Source organism: Scyliorhinus torazame, chromosome 1 (genome assembly GCF_047496885.1).
Source record: "Scyliorhinus torazame isolate Kashiwa2021f chromosome 1, sScyTor2.1, whole genome shotgun sequence".
Lineage (NCBI taxonomy): Eukaryota > Metazoa > Chordata > Chondrichthyes > Carcharhiniformes > Scyliorhinidae > Scyliorhinus > Scyliorhinus torazame.
Window position 1 is genome coordinate 287,769,531 of NC_092707.1, and position 19,798 is coordinate 287,789,328.

A 19,798-nucleotide genomic window follows, 5' to 3' on the forward strand; every position below is an offset into this window, starting at 1 on the left:
TCCAGCTCGATAAATCCAGCAGGAAACTTTGCACATTTAATACCCCCTTTGGCAGATTTGTTACAACGGGATGCCGTTCGGTGTCATATCTGCATCACAAGTGTTCCATAGGATTATGGAACAAATGATGGAAGGCATTGAAGGTGTTCGCGTCTGTGTCGATGACATAATCATTTGGTCCACCACCCCGCAGGAGCATGTTAGTCGCCTCCAGCGCGTATTCAGACGTATACATGAGCATGGCCTCCGCCTCAACAGGGCCAAATGCTCTTTTGGTCAGACGGAACTCAGGTTCCTCGGGGACCACATCTCCCAATTGGGGTGCAGCCGGATGCGGACAAGGTAGCTGCCATCACAGCTATGAAAACACCAGAGGACAAGAAGGCGGTCCTCAGATTTCCGGGCACGGTCAATTTTTTAGAGAAATTTATCCCTAACCTCGCCTCTCATACCACGGCTCTCAGGAACCTGGTCAGGAAGACGACAGACTTCCAATGGCTCCCTGCCCACGAGTGCGAAGGGAGAGAACTCAAAGCAAAACTGACCATGGCCCCGGTCTTAGCTTTCTTTGATCCAGCAAAGGAGACCAAAATTTCGACCGATGCCAGTCAATCTGGCATTGGGGCAGTGCTCCTTCAACGTGATGAGGCCTCATCATGGGCCTCCTTGCATATATATCACGTGCGATGACCCCCACGGAGCAGCGCCAAGGGCAGATAGAAAAGGAGTGCTAGGGCCTTCTGACCAGTGTGGTTAAGTTTCACGATTATGTCTACGGACTTCAATTCACCGTCAAGACCGACCATCGCCCGTTGGTCAATATAATACAGAAAGACTTGAACGACATGACGCCTCCCTCGCCTCCAGCGTATTCTTCTCAAGCTCCGGCGATATGACTTCCAGCTCGTATACACCCCGGGCAAAGACCTCATCATTGCTCTCTCCAGAGCAGTCAACACTCCATGTGACCCAGCGGGATTTGTCTGCCAGGTTAACGCCCATGTGGCATTCGTGGTCTCCAATCTACCTGCCACGGATGAACGCCTCGTCCAAATTCGCTGTGAGACGGCGGCTGACCCCTTGCTGCAGCGTGTCATGCGCCACCTAACCGACGGGTGGCTCAAGGGCCAATGCCCTCAATTCTATAATGTCACAGATGATCTGGCGGTAGTAGACGGGGTTCTTCTAAAACTGGACCAAATTGTCATCCCGCATAGCAAGCGCCAACTTGTCCTGGAACAGCTACACGAGGACCATCTTGGCGTGGAAAAGTGTCGCCGACGGGCCCGAGAGGCAGAGTACTGGCCCGGCATTAATGAGGACATAGCCAACACAGTGCTCAACTGCCCCACTTGTCAGCGCTTCCAGCCGGCCCAACCACGGGAGACCCTGCAGCCCCATCAGTTGGTCACGTCACCTTGGACCAAGGTGGGCATCGACCTGTTCCACGCGCTGGGCAGGGACTATGTCCTGATTGTGGACTACTTTTCAAATTACCCGGAGGTGATACGGTTGCACGACATCACCTCGTCTGCAGTCATTCGTGCATGTAAAGAAACCTTTGCTCGACACGGCATCCCGCTCACGGTTATGTTGGACAATGGCCCCTGCTTCGCCAGCCAGGAATGGTCCAACTTTGCCAGGCGGTACAATTTTGCCCATATGACATCCAGTCCCCTGTACCCTCAATCCAACAGCAAAGCGGAGAAGGGGGTACATATAGTCAAACGGCTCCTATGCAAGGCTGCCGATGCGGGGTCCGATTTCTACCTTGCCTTGCTGCCTATCGCTCCGCCCCGCTGTCCACTGGCCTGTCGCCAGCCCTGTTACTCATGGGTCGTACCCTGAGGACGACGGTGCCGTCCATCCATGTCCCAGACCTCGACCACGTTCCGGTCCTTCGCCGGATGCAGCTGTCTCGTGCACAGCACAAAGCGGCTCATGACTCCCGTGCAGCTGATCTCCCTGCTCTGACTCAGATGACAACGTCCGCGTCCATCTTCCGGATGGGGGCTGGTCTGCAACCGCTGTTGTCCTTCGACAGGTGGCCCCCCGCTCATTCCTGGTTCATTTACCGGATGGCTCTATTCTGCACCGCAATCGACGCGCCCTTCATCTCGTTCCACGCTCGCCACGTGATCCACCACTGTCGCCTCGCCCACCTGCTGACCCTGCCACGGACTATGCAGAGCTCCCTGTCACTCTGCATCCCCCTGACTCTGACGCAGTCCAGCCCGCTCCTGAACCGGCGGCTCTCGACCCACCCGTGAGGCGGTCAACCAGAATTCGTCGCCCACCTCAGAGACTTAATTTATGAACTTGGCGGACTTATAGACTCTCTGAATTGTTTCGTTGCTTTTTTTGATTGTTTCCCTGGTTTGTATATAGTGTTGATTTCGTTACTCTTGTTGCAGACTGCTTCTCTGCACCAGGCACCTTCCCATGTAAATAGCTTAGTTCTCATGTACGTAGTCCTGTAAATATGTCTTTGCACCCCACACGTAGTTAGGAACATTCTCACAATACATTATTTATTGCCACACACATACATTCTTTTATAAAAGGGGGGATGTCATAATATACACCAGTAATCATGGTGCAGAGACACACACACACAGCAAGACCAATCAACACACACAACACCGCAGCCAATCACCAGTTAGAGCACACTCACTGTAAAGACAGGGGGCATCAGAGTTCCCGCTCATTCGGGATGCAGCCTCCTAGAAGGACAGAGCTTACAGCTTACAGCACAGATCTTCACCATGTGCTGAGTGCATAGACTGGTTAGGACAGGCATAGGTCTTTAGTTTAATCTAACATCGTGTTAACCCACAGTGAAAGTATGTTCAACAGTTTCTAACTTAATAAAATAGTGTTGCACTAGTTTAAGTGTTGGTGGCCTGTATGTGTTCCACGGATCCAGATGGAAAAAGGTGCAGGAGTGGAGGAAGAGAGTGTTCCACCGGTGGACGGATTTGTGGACCAGAAGTGGTTTTAGACTAAAGGAGCTGTCGGAGCGAGAAACTTTCCCTGCGACACCGAGGAAGATGGCGAGGGTAAGGGACCGGCACTACCATCTCAGTAGTCTATGGAGTAGCTGGTGGACATCTTGAACGAGAAGTTCAGCCAGCGGAGATGGGAGTCTCTGGAGGACTTGGCGAGGATGGTAGATCGGATTAAAGTGGGGATCGATCCCTTGGAGCTGAGGCTGGAGTCTCAAAGCCAGGCAATCCAGAAGGTGGGGGAGTACGAGGAGCAGCTTGCTTCGTTTGCGGCCGAGATGGGGGTGATGCGAGAAACCCAGAACTGATGAGAGATACCCAGAAGTGTCTTCAGGAGAAGGTGGAGGAATCTGGAGAACTGCTCCCGGAGACAGAACCTGAGGACCGTGGAGTTGCCAGAGGACATTGAGGGTGCGGACGCTGTCTCGTATGTAGCCAAGATGCTGGAGAACTTGCTGGGAGACAGGTCTTCGAACGGCCCCTGGAGGTGGACTGGGCGCACAGGGCATTGTTGAGGAAGCCGCAGGGTAACGTGCCGCCGAGGGCGATGGTGGTGCGGTTGCACCGGTTCCTTGATACGGAACGGATCCTGAGGTGGGCCAGGCAGACGAGGCGATGTACCTGGGAGGGCAGCAAATTTCGAATATACCAGGACCTGGGTGCGGAGCTGGCCAAGAGGAGAGCGAGCTTTAACAGAGTGAAGGTTACCTCTTTAATAAGGGGGTGAAGTTCAGGATGCCCGTTCCGTCTCTGGGTAACCTGCAATGGTTGGGAATACTATTTTGGGGCTCCGGAGGAAGCGATGGAGTTTGTGAGAGACTATGAACTGTCAGGAGAAGGAGGGCATTGAACTTTGGAGGAGGAGTTTGGGGAGGTTGGTTCTCCCTGTCCCCCTGTCCAGGAAGGTCGGGGCTTTGAGGGGGGATTCCCTCTCTTTTCTTTCTTCTTGTCTCTTTTTCTCCCTCTGGGGGGGGGTTGTTGGGGGGGGGGGGGGGGGGGGGGTTGGGGGGTGGGCACGGGTCGTGGGTGATTGCATTGGGCTCTGCTCTTTTTATCCTCTGGAGGACATGGTCCTTTGTTCTTTTGTGGGGGTTGTGTTTTTTCTTTCTACCTTTGATTGTTGATATTGTTGTTTGCACCGGGATAGTGTTTGAGCGTGGGTGGTGGAAATCAGTGGGGGGTGAGATGCTAGGCGCCATGGGCGGAGACTGCCAAGCTAGCTGGGTGGGCTAGTGCACGGAAGCGCAGTGGGGAGTGAGCAGGTGGTTAGAGTGTTGATGGGGGTTGGGACTGCTGTTCTGTGTGGGGGGAAGGGAGGGGGGGAATACTGACAGGGAATGAGCTTTTGAAATATGGTATGAGGGGGTTTGATGACGGTGGACATCGAGGGTGGGCCTAAGGGAATGCAGGGCACGGGCCGAGGACAGGCCCAGGAGGGGCTGTGGTTGATCGGTGCGGGTGGGGGGTCCGCTGACCAGGCAGGTCACATCGGATGTGGGGTTGAATGGGCCAGTCAGGAAGGCCTGTGTTTGGGCAGCACGGTGGTGCAGTGGTTACCATTGCTGCTTCACGGCGCTGAGGTCCCAGGTTCGATCCCGGTTCTGGGTCACTGTCCGTGTGGAGTTTGCACATTCTCCCCATGTTGCGTGGGTTTCGCCCCCACAATCCAAAAAAAAAAGATGTGCAGTGTAGGCGGATTGGCCACGCTAAATTTGCCCTTAATTGGAAAAAATAAATTGGGATTTATTTTTAAAGGAGGGCATGCGTTTTAGCGCATTGGAGGAGCTTGGGGGCAGATGTGCCATTCTTGCGGGGGATGCGCCTGGGGATAGGGAATCAGGCTGGGCTCCGGGGCGGGGCGCAATCTTGCACTCAGCATTGTATTTGAGGACAAGGGGGTGGCGGTCTTGATAAATAAGCGGATAGCTTTTGAAGTGGGGAGCATAGTGGCAGATTCCGGGGGGGAGGGGTTCGTTATGGGATGAGTGGGAAATTGAAAATGAAAATCGCTTATTGTCACAAGTAGGCTTCAAATGAAGTTACTGTGAAAAGCCCCTAGTCGCCACATTCCGGCACCTGAAGGGGATACCGGTGGTGTTGGTGAATGTTCATACCCCAAACTGGGACGGTGTAGAGTTTATGAGGCTGGTGCTGGAGAAGATCCCGGACCTGGATTCACACCGGTTGATAATTGTGGGGCAGGATTTTATCACGGGGGGGTGGGGGTGGACACGTGGAGGTTTGGGGGGCCGAGGACGAGGGAATTTTCGTTTTTCTCCCGTGTACATCGGGTGTACTCCTGGATCGACTATTTTGTGATGGACAGGACGTTGTTGGCGGGGTGGTCGGTTCGGAGTGCTCAGCGGTTGTGGTTTCAGACCGCGTGCCACATTGAGTGGACTCGCAGGTGAATCAGAGGGGGAGGGGGGACAGCGCCCGGAGTGGGGGGTTGGATGTGGTGCTGTTGGCAGATGAGGTATGTGAGTGGGTGAGGGTTGCCATTCGGGGACATGTGGAGCTGAGTGACACGGGTGAGGTTTCCGCTGCCACACTATGGGAGGCACTGAAAGCAGTATTGAGGGGGGAGTTTATTTCAATACGGGGACATAGGGACAAGATGGAGGTGGCGAGGTTAGTGGATGAGATTCTGCAGGTGGATAGGAGGTATTCGGAGATGTTGAAGGCAGGGTTGTTGAGAGAGCAGCAGAAACTCCAGATGGAGTTTGGTCTGATATCCATGAGTAAGCCGGTAGGGCAGATGAGGGGGACTAGGGGGACAGTCTATGAATACGGGGAAAAGGCGAGTAAGATGTTGGCACATCAATTCAGGAAGCAGGAGGTGGCGAGGGAGATCGGAAAGATGAAGGATAGGAGGGGGAACACGGTCTTGGACCCGGTGGGGGTGAGTGGGGACTTTTATAAGAGACTGTTGTAGGAGTGTTTTCCAAGGCCTGAGTATTGCCTGCAGCCTTAGTGTGGGATTTGTCCCTCATTGTTAGGCCTTAGCTTAATAAACAGAGCAGACACACAACAATCTTGGATAAGACGGCTTTTTATTATCCCAAGCTTGGTTTCGTGCACACGAGAGATGGACCTGGATAATGCCAAGATAGATCTGCTGAACACTGATAAAAACACATCAATTATACAATTTCCAGAAATCAATAGCCCACCCCATTTGGACTTGATCCAATCCCTGAAGCTGTCATGTTCAAATTTATCCAATAAAATTGCGATCAACCCATGATTTAGCCTCATCCTGTCACCTGTTGTTTACCAAGGTTCTGTGTCCATTTTAAGTTGTTTTCCCCATCCTAACATCCTGTTCACCCATTGCCCAGCTAAGGACAGGATGGCAGAACTGCCATCCTTTTTATTCCATGGATTGTTTCAGAGCGACAGGATATCAGAAGTGGCTTCCTTTTCACTTCATCGATTGTTTCAGAGGACATTGAGGCCACTGATAAAACTTGTTTACCTCCACTATATAATCTGCTGACCACACATCTGTGTCTCAAAAACATGGGCAAGTTAGCTAGCCTAAATCCCATCATGCATTGTGGCCACTGCTTGTAGCTGATTATCACTGCTATGTCCTAAAATACAGGTTTAATGGTTAATAATGCTTACTGGGTATATTTTCTATGCTTAATCTCAATTCTTAATAAACTAACTTATGTAAAACTATTCTAGTGGCATCCCAGCTATTCAGATTTAAGAGGTCTCATCGCTGGACACCCCCTTCAACTGTATGAGTCGGAATCCCCAGCGGGGTGGAGGAAATGAAGTGTTTTTTGGATGGGTTTGAGTTCCCTAGGGTGGAGGAGGGCCTGGTGGAGGGGTTGGGAGCCCCCATTGGGCTGGTGGAGGTGTTGGAGGGTATGGGGGCGATGCAGGCAGGGAAGGCCCCCGGCCTGGACGGGTTCCCGGTGGAATTCTATGAAAGGTTTTCGGGCCCCCTGTTGGTAAGGACATTCAACACGGCAAGGGAACGGGGGTACTCCCCCTTACGTTATTGCAGCCCTCGATCGCAGGCCTCGATCTCCTTAATATTAAAGAGGGGTAAGGATCTGGAGCAGTGTGGGTCTTACCAGCCAACTCCATTGCTAAACGTGGATGCTACGTTGCTGGCCAAGATCTTGGCCTCAAGGATTGAGGACTGTGTGCCAGGGCTGATAGGGCAAGACCAGGCAGGGTTTGATAAGGGGAGACATCTGTTGGCTGACATCAGATGGTTGGAAAATGTTATTTTTTAAAATAAATTTCGAGTACCCAATTCATTTTTTCCAATTAAGGGGCAATTTAGCATGGCCAATCCACCTACCCTGCACATCTTTGGGTTGTAGGGGCGGAACCCACGCAAACACGAGGAGAATGTGCAAACTCCACACGGACAGTGACCCAGAGCCGGGATTGAACCTGGGACCTCGGCACCGTCAGGCAGCAGTGCTAACCACTGCACCACCGTGTTGCCTTATTGTTAAATGTTATAATGATTCCCCCGGTGGGACGAAGTGTGGAGATGGTGGTCGCCATGGATGCAGAGAAGGCCTTCGACTGGGTGGAGTGGGACTATTTGTGGAAGGTGCTGAGGTGATTTGGGTTTAGGCAGGGGTTCGTGGAGTGTGTCCGGCTGTTGTATCGGGCACCAACAGCGAGTGTGCGAATGACCTAAGTGAGCCCCCCCCCCTGCTCTTTACCTTGGCTATAGAGCCATTGGCAATGTTATTGGGCGGTATTATGGACATATTATCATAGATTATCATAGAATTTACAGTGCAGAAGGAGGCCATTCGGCCCATCGAGTCTGCACCGGCTCTTGGAAAGAGCAACCTACCCAAGGTCCACACCTCCACCCTATCCCCATAACCCAGTAACCCCACCCAACACTAAGGGCAATTTTGGACACTAGGGGCAATTTATCACGGCCAATACACCTAACCTGCACATCTTTGGACTGTGGGAGGAAACCGGAGCACCCGGAGGAAACCCACACACACACGGGGAGGATGTGCAGACTCCGCACAGACAGTGACCCAAGCCGGAATCGAACCTGGGACCCTGGAGCTGTGCAGCAATTGTGCTATCCACAATGCTACCGTGCTGCCCACTATTGGAAGAATTTGGTCGGTTCTTGGGGTACAAATTGAATATGGATAAGAGCGAGGTTTCTCCGATCCAAGCTAGGGGGCAAGAGAAGAGGCTGGGGGAGTTACCGTATAGGGTGGTGGGGGCAAGCTTTTGGTATTTGGGCATCCAGGTGGTGCGGGGGTGGGAGCAGCTGCACAAGCTGAATCTGGCTCGGTTGGTGGAGCAGATGAAGGGGGATTTTGGGAGGTGGGATGTGCTCCCATTGTCGTTGGTGGGACGGGTGCAATCAGTGAAGATTACGGTTCTCCCGAGGTTCTTACTTGTGTTCCAGAATCTCACTATCTTCATTCCAAAGGCGTTTTATGGGTGGGTGAATGTACTGATATCGGGGTTTGTTTGGGTGGCTAGCTCTCCCAAACTTGATGAATTATTACTGGGTGGCGGATATAGCTATGGTCAGGAAGTGGGTAGTGGGGGAAGGGTCCGTACGGGAGCAGATGGAGGCAGCCTCTTGTAAGGACACTAGCTTAGGGGCACTGTTGACGGCGCCTCTGCAATTCTCACTAGCCAGGTACTCCACAGGCCCATAATGGTGGCGGCCCTGAGGGTGTCGGGACAGTGGTGGCAACATCTGAGGCTGGAGGGGGCCTCGGTTTGGGCACCGATCTGCGGGAATCAGAGATTTCCTCCGGGGAGGGCTGGATGTGGAGGGGTTTCGGAGGTGGCATCAAGCGGGGATTGAGAGGTTTCGGATCTATTCGTGGGGGGGCAGCCTTTCGAGCTTGGAGGGGCTGGTGGAGGAATTTGAGTTGCTCGCCGGGAACGGGTTCCGGTATTTACAGGTGAGGGATTTTGTCAGGAAGCAGGTGCCAACCTTTCCCCACCAGCCGCCCCAGGCGCTACAGGACAAGGTGTCAAAAACAGGGATAGGTGAGGGTAGAGTTTCGGAAATTTATAAAGGAGTTAATAGACTGGGAGGGAGCCCCGATTGGGGTAGTGAAGCATAAGTGGGAGGAAGAGTTGGGGAGTGAGATGGAGGCTGCGGTGTGGGAGGAGGCCCTGAGGAGGGTGAACGCATCCTCGTCATGAGCTAGGCGTAGCCTTATCCAGTTTAAGGTGGTCCATAGGGCACATATGATTGTGGCCGGGATGAGTAGGTTTTCTGAAGGGGTGGAGGATAGGTGTGAGCAGTATGTGGGAGGACCCACGCATCATGTCCACATGTTTTGGGCCTGTTCGAAGCTTGGGGGATTCTGGCAGGGGTTTGCTGACGTTACGTCGGTGGTCTTGGGGGTGAAGGTGGTCCCGAGTCCAGACGTGGCGATCTTTGAAGTGTCAGAAGACCTGGGAGTCCAGGGGGCGAAAGAGGCCGGTCTTGGCCTTTGCTTCCCAGGTAGCGCGGAGGCGGATCTTATTGGAATGAAGGGACTCGGGCCCACCGAAACCGGGGGTTTGGGTAAGCGACCTAGCAGAGTTCCTCAGGCTGGAAACGATAAAGTTCGCCTTGAGAGGGTCTGTGGAGGAGTTTTCCCGGAGGTGGCAGCCGTTTACCGACTTCTTTGAAAATAGTTAAGATATCAGCAGGGGCGGGAGGGTTAAAAAGGAAGTAGGGGAGTTAGGGAGCAGGAGGCGGGATGGAGGTGTGTTAGACATTTATTTGTTTTGAGTATTATTTCCATTTGCTTGCTTTTTTATGATTGTGTTTGAAGTATATATAGAAATGCCTCAATAAGATGTTTTTTTTTAAACCATTAAAGTATGTTAAAGAGTCACTTAGCACAGAACTTGGGTATTTCTGACAAAATATTTGTCAGGCTGTTGACGCGTTTTGTCTTGTACACATCAGGGCAGATACAAGAATACCAAATATGAAAGGGAACAACTATTTATACTGCATGAGAAAAGGCGTGCTGATTGGTTGGAAGTCAGTTCTGGTTGGTCAAGATGTTGAATTGACGACTTCCGGTGACGGCGGGCGGGAGGCGGCCGCACAATGGAGGGCTCTCGCTCGGGAACGGCATTTTCGGGGCTTTAAGCCCGGTCCCAGGGTCCACGGAGGCGGCAGAAGCAGGGAGAAGACACGGAGGAGGCACAGTGAAGACACAGAAGGGAAAAAAAAACAAAGAAAAATGTCGAGGGTGAGCAAAAAAAACGGCCGAAAAAAAACCAGCTGGAGGTCCGTCGGGGAGTGGAAAGGTCACCGCGGGGTCACCAGGAAAAATGGAGGCTGGAGCACCAGGGAAGGCCGCACTGCTTACGGCTGAAGAAATAACCAAGGTGATGGCTGCGGAATTTGAAAAGCAGTTGGCGCAGATTGCGAAATGCATGGAGACGGTGAGGAAGGAGATGAGGGAGGTTTTGAGTGCGCTGGTGGAGGAGGCGGTTTCCCCGGTGAGGACGGAGGTGGCGAGCGCAGTGGCGGAGGTGCGAGAGCAAGGGGAGGCGCTGAAGGAAGTGGAGGAGACGTTATTGCAGCACGGTGATCAACTTGCCTCGATGGGGAAGGAGATGCGGAAGGTGATGGATACTAACAAGGATCTGCGAGGAAAAATGGAAGACCTGGAAAATAGATCCAGGCGACAGAACTTGAGGATTGTGGGGCTGCCCGAAGGAGTTGAAGGACCGAAGCCGACTGAGTATTTTGCCGCGATGCTGGCAAAACTATTGGGGGAGGGGGAGGATCCCTCCCGATATGAACTGGATCGGGCTCATCGGTCGTGGAGGCCTGTACCAAAGGCGAGTGAGCCGCCAAGGGCAGTGACTCTGTGCTTCCATCGGTACAGTGTGAAGGAGAAGGTCCTGAGCTGGGCCAAGCAGAAGCGGGTGGTGCAGTGGGCTGGAGCTGGTATACGTGTATACCAGGACTTTACGGTGGAGCTGGCAAGGAGGCGGGCTGCCTTCAACCGGGTGAAGAGGGCACTGTACATTAGCAAGGTGCGGTGCGGCATTGTATATCCAGCGAAGCTGAGGGTGACTTACAAGCTCAGGGACTTTTATTTTGGAACGGCGGAAGCAGCGGAGGAGTTTGCGAAAGCAGAGGGACTGTGGCAGAACTGACAAATTGAGGAATGGCCATGTGCCGATGTAACCTCATGACTGTACTTTCTTCTTTTTTGTATCACTGCGCACGGGTGTAGAGATTAAAGGAGCCAAGGTGGTATATATTTGGACAAGGGAAGGGACGGGACTTTCACTCGAAATGAGAGTTCTTTGGGGTGTCGGTGGATAGGCGGGGTTTGTGTGCTAAAAGGGGATCTTTGGGCTTTCCTGGGGCCGGGCAAGTGGGAAAGGGACCCGGGCGGGGGCCTCCATGCTGGCCGGTTTAAGACGGCCAGTGAACGGGAGTGAGGTGGGGGGAGGGGCTGCGGCCATCGGAGCCTGGCAGAACAGGGTCCGAGTGGTCTAGCCGGGGTGGAAAGTTGGGGGTGGAAGGAACCGGGGGGGGGGGGGGGGGGAGAGGAGTTTTACAAGAGGCAGTGGACGGGAGGAGCTGGAGACCTGGGGGGGGGGGGGCTGTGTAGATTAAGGGTGACTACGGGTAATCCCTGATTCCTTTTTGTCATTTGTTTATGTAAACATGCAGGTTGAGGTTTGGGGGTTGGTGGGTAGATGGGATCGTTGTTCTTATGGGGACTGACATATCTTGCTGATTATTGTTTATTGTTGATGGATGTAAATGTGGGAGAAAATGTGAAAATGGAGGAGAATTAAAAAAAAAATTTTTTTTAAAAAAAGATGTTGAATTGACATGCTTTTGTCTAGTCAAAAAAGATACAATGCCTGGACATATCCCTTGATAATCCTAAATTGGTTGATAATGTTATTTTTAGCACATGGGATTGTTCAGCAAATGCTGTGCAAACATGGAATCACGTCAAACATCTGGTATCATTTTGTGATGCCGGTTGGGTACCGTCCGTATTCTCCCTATTGTGAACAGCTGAAGGGACATTCTGTTTGATATGATCCGCCAGTCTTTGGGACGTACAGCCTACATACCTGGCATCACACTGATACAGAAATTTATATATATTACTCACTTGTGTGATAGGCAGAATGTCTTTTTGGTTTGATAGCAGCATCCCATCAGTGACCGTTCATGTTGTTACTACATAGTAACAGTGTGCAACAGCAAGCTTCACCTGTTGCTCAGACTTTTTTTCGTTGCTTTACATTTCCAGGGTAACCGGAGATAGATTGGGCACTTTTCAGGTCCAGAAGTGACGGCCTTAGGCTCCAATGTGTATGTGCAATTCGGAAGGCAAATGGTATGTTAGCTTTTATTGCAAGGGGAATGGAGGGCAGGAATAAAGACATCCTGCTACAATTGAACAGGGTTTTGCGGAGACCACATCTGGAGTAATCTGTCCAGTTTTGGTTTCCATGTTTACGAAAGGAGGTGACATAGCAAATGTTCACTAGATTGGGATCTGGGATGAGTGGGTTGTCCGATGATGAGAGGCTGAATAAATCAAGCCTGTATTCTCCGGAGTTTAAAAGAATGATCTCATTGAAACATACAAGATTCTCAAGGGGCTTGATACGGGTGAAGACTGATCCCAGTAGTCAGGGAATCTAAAACAAGGGGGCACAGTCTCAGGATGGGAGGCTGATCATTTAAGACTGGGATGAGGATAAACGTCACACAAAGGGTTGTGAATCTTTGGAAATCTCTTAACCCAGAAGGTTGTGGATGCTCCGTAGTTGAACATATTTAGGTCTGGGAAGGACAAATCTTTGATCTCTTAGGGAATCAGGGGTATGGGGGGTAGGTGGGAAAATGGAGCTGAAACCGAAGATCAGCCACAATAGTACCGAGTAATGTAGCAGGCTCGATGGGCTGTATGGTTTACTGCTACTCCTATTTCTTATGTTCTGATTTCTATAATTCCACACACTAAGATGGGCCTGATTGGCAATCTTGTAAATAGGAGCCAAGTCACTCACTCACCATGCAAGCTGGACTCTGAAATAGGGCACATCAAAGGCAGGCTGCAGGATAATGCTACCCTGATCAGTTCATAGCTCATTCTGTATATCTCAACCTCCTGAAAAGTGTCCAGTCTCCCTTAGGTTATGGAGAAAGTGTCCTAAAAATCCGAGCAACAGGTGAAACTAGCTGTTTCATGCTGTTCCTATGCAGTAGCAACACGAGTGGCATTTGTCACCACAGGATGCTGCATTCAAGCCATAAAGATATTCTGCCTATCACACAAATGAATACCGTCTATGAATTTCAATGTCAGTGTGATGCCAGATATGTAGGTCGTATGTGCTAAAGGTTGGCGGATTGTATCAAACAGCATGTCCAGCCACTGTTCACAACAGGCAGAGTACAGACCGTACCCAACCAGCCCGTGCTTCAAAGCGCAGAACATTTTTAAAAAAATTTAATTTAAAAAAAAAGTAAATTTAGAGTACCCAATTCTTTTTTTGCCAATTAAAGGGCATTTAGCATGGCCAATCCACCTACCCTGCACATCGTTTTGGGTTGTGGGGGTGAGACCCAAGCAGACACGGGGAGAATGTGCAAACTCCACACGGACTGTGACCCAGGGCCGGGATCGAACCTAGGTCCTCAGCGGCGTGAGGCAGCAGTGCTAACCATTGCTTCACAGGGAGCCATAGCAGATCAGTGAGGACAAAAGTGATCGAGGAATGAAACTGAAACTTGGGCAGCTGAGTTTTGGATGACCTCAAGTTTATAGAGGGGAGAAAGTGGAAGGCCATTCCTAGGTCACAACAAAGACCACACTCCCAAGACTTCTTCATTGGCTGTACAATGCTTTGGGATGTCCTAAAGTGGTGAAAGTGGCTACAGAAATGCACGTCTTTCTCATTCTCATTATTTATTGATTCACTCTAAAGTGTCTACACGGTCTGGGAAGCTGTTCTGATGGAAGGATCCATACCTGAACTGTTGACTTGCTTGTTTCTCTCTCCACCATTGGTGACCGACCTGCTCCATATCTTCAGCCGTTTCTGCTTGGTTTCATTTCTCACGGTGTGAGGTGCGCATGTGTGCGTGGAGGGCTGTCCGCATGTGTGTGTATGTGGAGATCTTCCAGTATGGTGACTGTCCAAAGCCATTCTGGTGGTTGTCCCAGTAATTGGTTTGTCATTGTCACTGGAGACCTGGGAGTGAGATGCTATCTTTGCCTTTTGGCTAAATATGGTGCACGGCATGCGTGTGATGTGTGTGTTTCTTTGGCTATTCGGATGCATCATTTCGGGACATGCTCTCACCACTGTAAGGGCTAAATTTTAAACTTGCAGAACGGGGTGGGTTAAAAGTGCCGAAATTGACAGCAAGTCAAAAACCTGGCTCCGACCCCCATTCACTTCAGCATGCGAGAACCTCCTTCAGGAGATAGCAGCTTGCCAATTTAAATTTGTGAATTGTTCAATTACAGAGATATTAACATGAGTTTTGCCCTGTTAAGGTCATTAAACCACTTCTGGCATAGAATCCCCGATCGTGGCACATATTCATACTGCTATCCTCATGGGCATCCTCTAGCAACACCTTCCTGATTTCACCATCAAGCCTCTTCCTCCCATTGTCTCCCCGAGGATCCTTCATCACATTCAGGAGGTCCCATTGAGAGGTGCAACCTTTGAAAGTGTACACTCCATTCCGTCATCTCTACTTTCAAGTGCAGAATCCATCAAAATTCATGTTCGCAATGTACATATTGAAATTGACTTGTGGGCCATCACCACTATTTATTCTATGTTCTATGTTTTTCATGTATGGAATGATCTGCCTGGACTGTACGCAGAACAATACTTTTCACTACCTCGGTACACTTGACAATAAATGTAAAACTAAATTCAAATCAATCTACTGGTTGGGAAATCTTGAAATAACGTTAATGCAGTGACTGCGTTATAAAACCACCAATAGGCTGTTTTTATTTCTGGGTTCCCCACACCCTAACAGACCTGCTGTCTCTCTCTCACCTCTCCTCTCTCTCTCTGTTCTTCTGCTCCTCCCACCCTCCTCCGAGGTCATAGGGAACTTTAAACCCAGGATCACATGGTATGCAATTGCTAGATCATCTGTCATTTAGTATTTCACCCTAACTGGACATTAGCATGTTTTAAATGTTACTTTAAAGACTGGGTCTCAGCTGAGAGACCACACCATCAACAGAGCAGTACTCCCTCAATAATTCAATGGAGTATCAGCCTGGAATTCTGAATGTACAACAAGTATATTCTATTAAAATGCAATGAGAACCCCAATAGGTAATCAAAAAAAAGACCCAGTCGTAAAAACAGAAACTCAGGTTGTTCTCCTTCGAGCAGAGAAGATTGAGGAGATTTGAGAGAAGTGAAGGGGTTTGATAAAGAGTATTTTGTCTGGAAATCTAATAAGAGTAATTACGAAACGGTTTATAGTGACAGAAGGTTCAGTAACCAGGAGAGAGAACTTTCAGGTTACTCGTAATAAAAATGCAGAGGGGACAGGAGGAAAAACATTTTTACACAGCGAATTGTTGTGATCTGGAAGGTGCTACCTTAAAGCGGCGTGGTAGCAGATTCAATAGGAACTTTCAAAGGGGAATTGGATAAATACTTTTTAAAAACTGCAGGTCTATGGGGACAGAGCAGGGGAGTGGGACTAATTGGATAACTCTTTCAAAGAGCCAGCACAGACATGATGGGCCAAATGGCAGTTTCCGGTGCCATTTCATCCATGATTTTCAACACCACACTCAGGCTTGGTAATAATCACTCCAGATTATGTTACAGGAGTCCACATACTGGCACAAAATCCAGAGTACTGAAAGAAGAAGGATGTGAACAACATAATAATAATATTTATTGTCACAAGTAGGCTTACATTTACACTGCAATGAAGTTACTGTGAAAATCCGCTAGTTGCCACATTCCGGCACCTGTTCGGGTACACAGAGGGAGAAGTCAGAATGTCCAATTCACCTAACAAGCACGTCTTTCGGGACTTGTGGGAGGAAACCAGAGCACCCAGAGGAAATCTTCGCAGACATGGGGAGAACGTGCAGACTCCGCACAGATAGTGACCCAAGCCGGGAATTGAACCTGGGACCCAGGTGGGGTGAAACAAGAGCTAACCACTGTGCTACCATGCCGCCCATCTTTAGCAAACTTCCTCTAATTTCCACCCCTTTTGATTCTTAGTTTGCCAACTTTCAGTGAAAATGCTGACACAAATGGAGTTACTTACGACATTGACGAACAAGCAAAACAAGCCTTTTTTCTGGAGTAGTCCAGTCTCAGTGTCTTGCCCTTTGGGCTCTGCACTGAGATTATCTGAGAATATACCGAAAAGCTGGTTTCTAGTCAGTGAAAGGGGTATTGTACAATAGAGGCCGGCGTGAAAGATGAATCTTTCAGTTATATTTAAGTATGAGTGTCTGTGACACTATAAGTAACAGTGTGATTGCTGTTAAAAGTGGAAAGAACACCAATTGAGGAAAAGGGGAGCAGCGAGGGAAATAGGGGGAGTGAGGGATGAGGAGGGAGAGATGGAGCGGGGAGCGGAGAGAGTGAATGGAGTGTTCAAGGCATTCTATGAAAGATTATATGAAGCTCAGCCCCCGGATGGGAAGGAGAGAATGATGTGTTTTCTGGACCAGCTGGAATTTCCTAAGGTGGAGGAGCAGGAGAGGGTGGGACTGGGAGCACAGATCGAAATGGAGGAAGTAGAAAAAGGAATTAGGAGCATGCAGGCGGGGAAGGCTCCGGGACCGGATGGATTCCCAGTTGAATTTTACAGGAAATATGTGGACTTGCTCGCCCCGCTACTGATGAGAACCTTTAATGAGGCGAGGGAAAGGGGACAGCTGCCCCCGACTATGTCAGAAGCAACGATATCGCTTCTCCTAAAGAAAGAAAAAGACCCGCTGCAATGCGGGTCCTATAGGCCTATTTCCCTCCTGAATGTAGACGCTAAGATTCTGGCCAAGGTAATGGCAATGAGGATAGAGGATTGTGTCCCGGGGGTGGTCCATGAGGACCAAACTGGGTTTGTGAAGGGGAGACAGCTGAATACGAATATACGGAGGCTGCTAGGGGTAATGATGATGCCCCCACCAGAGGGGGAAGCGGAGATAGTGGTGGCGATGGATGCCGAGAAAGCATTTGATAGAGTGGAGTGGGATTATTTGTGGGAGGTGTTGAGGAGATTTGGTTTTGGGGATGGGTATATCAGGTGGGTACAGTTGCTGTATAGGGCCCCGATGGAGAGCGTGGTCACGAATGGACGGGGGTCTGCATATTTTCGGCTCCATAGAGGGACGAGGCAGGGATGTCCTCTGTCCCCATTATTGTTTGCACTGGCGATTGAGCCCCTGGCAATAGCATTGAGGGGTTCCAGGAAGTGGAGGGGAGTACTCAGGGGAGGAGAAGAACACCGGGTATCTCTGTATGCGGACGATTTGTTGTTGTATGTGGCGGACCCGGCGGAGGGGATGCCAGAGATAATGCGGATACTTGGGGAGTTTGGAGAATTTTCAGGATATAAACTGAACATGGGGAAAAGTGAGTTGTTTGTGGTGCATCCAGGGGGGCAGAGCAGAGAAATAGAGGACTTACCGCTGAGGAAGGTAACAAGGGACTTTCGCTACTTGGGGATCCAGATAGCCAAGAATTGGGGTACATCGCATAGGTTAAATTTAACGCCGTTGGTGGAACAGATGGAGGAGGACTTCAAGAGATGGGACATGGTATCCCTGTCACTGGCAGGGAGGGTGCAGGCGGTTAAAATGGTGGTCCTCCCGAGATTCCTTTTTGTGTTTCAGTGCCTCCCGGTGGTGATCACAAAGGCTTTTTTCAAAAGGATTGAGAAGAATATCATGAGTTTTGTGTGGGCCGGGAAGACCCCAAGAGCGAGGAGGGAATTTTTGCAGCGTAGTAGGGATAGGGGGGGACTGGCACTACCGAGCCTAAGTGAGTACTACTGGGCCGCCAATATCTCAATGGTATGCAAGTGGATGGGAGAAGAGGAGGGAGCGGCGTGGAAGAGATCGGAGAGGGCGTCCTGCAGGGGGACTAGCCTACAAGCTATGGTGACGGCGCCGTTGCCGTTCTCACTGAAGAAATACACCACAAGCCCGGTGGTGGTGGCTACTTTGAAAATCTGGGGGCAGTGGAGACGGCATAGGGGTAAGACGGGAGCCTCGGGGTGGTCCCCAATAAGAAATAACCATAGGTTTGCTCCGGGGAGAATGGATGGGGGATTTGGAACATGGAAAAGAGCAGGAGTAACACAATTGAGAGATCTGTTTGTAGATGGGACGTTTGCAATTCTGGGAGCGCTGACCGAAAAATATGGGTTGCCCCAAGGGAATGCATTCCGGTATATGCAACTCAGGGCTTTTGCGAGGCAACAGGTGAGGGAATTCCCGCAGCTCCCGACGCAGGAGGTGCAGGACAGAGTGATCTCAAAGACATGGGTGGGGGACGGTAAGGTATCAGATATATATTGGGAAATGAGGGACGAGGGGGAGATTATGGTAGATGAGCTGAAAGGGAAATGGGAAGAGGAGCTGGGGGAGGAGATTGAGGAGGGGCTGTGGGCTGATGTCCTAAGTAGGGTAAACTCATCGTCCTCGTGTGCCATGCTAAGCCTGATACAATTTAAGGTGTTACACAGGGCGCATATGACTGGAGCACGGCTCAGTAAATTTTTTGGAGTAGAGGATAGGTGTGCGAGATGCTCAAGAAGCCCAGCGAATCACACCCACATGTTTTGGTCATGTCCGGCACTACAGGGGTTTTGGGTGGGGGTGACAAAGGTGCTTTCGAAGGTGGTGGGGGTCCAGGTCGAACCAAGCTGGGGGTTGGCTATATTCGGGGTGCAGAGGAGCCGGGAGTGCAGGAGGCGAAAGAGGCTGATGTTTTGGCCTTTGCGTCCCTAGTAGCCCGGCGCAGGTTACTGTTGATGTGGAAGGAAGCCAAGCCCCCGGGTGTGGAGACCTGGATAAATGACATGGCAGGGTTTATAAAGTTGGAACGGATTAAGTTCGTCCTAAGGGGATCGGCTCAAGGGTTCACCAGGCGGTGGCAACCGTTCGTCGAATACCTCACAGAAAGATAGAGGGAATGGAAAAGAAGAAGACAGCAGCAGCAACCCGGGGGGGGGGGGGGGGGGGGGGGGGGGGGGGGGAAAGAGGAACCAGAAGGACTCTCAGGGATGTTAGTGTACATGTATAATATGTATAGGTTGTTGTTATAGGTAATTGTATATTGGACTGTTGAATTGTATTTTTGGAGAGTATTTATTTGGGACAAGGCAGTCGCCATTTAGTTTTGTTTTCTAATTTTGATGTTGTTTATATATTATTTATTTCTTGCTTAAAACTGGCCATTGTTATTTATATTGTTATATTACTGTGTAAAGGATACACAATGTACTGTCATGGTTGGCCAAAAATTTTGAATAAAATATATTTTAATAACTCCAAAAAAAAAAGTGGAAAGAAAATCAGTCGCTGGTAAATGGTGCAACGTAGCATTGACAAAACTTTAATTTAAATGTTTGCAAGCCACATTCGGAGATGAAATGTGAGCAATAAAGTGAGGATTCTATGATTACGCAGAGAGGAAAATTGAAAAAGCTGAAGAATGACAGGTTAGTGTAAACTCATTTTGCACTCTGAAGCAGAAAGTTTTGTTGATGGAGTGTTTCGGACCCGACTGATGGTTTTAACAGA